Source organism: Propithecus coquereli, unplaced genomic scaffold (assembly GCF_000956105.1).
Source record: "Propithecus coquereli isolate 6110/MARCELLA unplaced genomic scaffold, Pcoq_1.0 Scaffold271, whole genome shotgun sequence".
NCBI classification, from domain to species: domain Eukaryota; kingdom Metazoa; phylum Chordata; class Mammalia; order Primates; family Indriidae; genus Propithecus; species Propithecus coquereli.
In genome coordinates this window covers 92,187-93,456 of record NW_012148297.1, presented here as the reverse complement: position 1 = coordinate 93,456, position 1,270 = coordinate 92,187, and positions in this window count along the sequence as shown.

Sequence of the window (1,270 nt, the reverse complement as noted above, 5' to 3'; positions counted from 1 at the left end):
ATGGTATATTAATAGAGCATTGCAAATGTTTGGAAAGTACACATTGAAGGATACAATCAATGTGTTTTAATATTAACAGTGAAGTTGAAAGACATTTAAGATAAGAATCACAAGATGTACTTTGAATATTTTTAATATTTTTGAAACAAACAAAATCTCTTGTTTTTGCCAATAATTACATCTCCTCTTTTTGTATAGGGTTATCTGCATAAGAGATTCCAGTTAAGCATTCAATATTCATTAGCCAAACCTCCTTGCTCCTTGGTCTTTATGTAATAAACTATCAAGATATTTACTAATGTAGCTTGTCAAATTGATTACATATGTAATCAATTATTAGTTTATCTATTTATTTAGCAAATATCCATTTAATATACTAGAAGTACTGGGAATTTTGACAACGGATAATAAAATGAGCTTTTTTATCTTTGCTTAGTTGGCAGGAAAGATGATAAGCATGTAAAGAGTGAAACAAGATAATTTTATATATTCACAACTGTTATGTCACAAATAAAAGGGTAGTGGGAAATTAAGGGCCAGGATGCTGTGTGTGTGTGATAATTCAGCAAAGGTACTCAGGGATGTCATTTCTGAGAAAGAATATAAGCTGTGCCCTGAATGCTGAGAAGAAGAAAGCCATGTGGTGATAGGTTTAAATAACATTCTTGATAGAGAAAACACTACATGCCAACTTTTTATATGGGAGAAATGGGATGTAACAACAGAGCAGAAGGAAATAGAATAAAAATAACAGAAAATACTAGAATTCAGACATGAAGTAAAGTATGTATAAAAATTCCTTTGTATTTGTGCCAATACCATGTTGTTTTGGTTACTAGAACAGAACATAAAACCCAGCTATAACACCATCCATATGCAGCCAACTGATCTTTGACAAAGCAGACAACAATGTACACTGGGAAAAAGAGTCCTTATTCAATCAATGGTGCTGAGAAAATTGGATAGCCACATGCAGAAGAATGAAACAGGATCCATATCTTTCAAAACTCACAGAAATTAATTCAAGATAGGCAAAAGACTTAAATCTAAGGCATTAAAGCATAAGAGTTCTAGAAGAAAATGTAGGAAATATTTTTCTAGATATTAGTCTAGGCAAATAATTTATGACAAAGATCCCAATAGAAATTACAGCAACAACAAAAATAAATAAATTGGACTTGAATAAATTAAAAAGCTTCTGCACAGCAAAGGAAATAATCAACAGAGCACATAGACAACCTACAGAATGGGAGAAAATATTTGCAAGCTA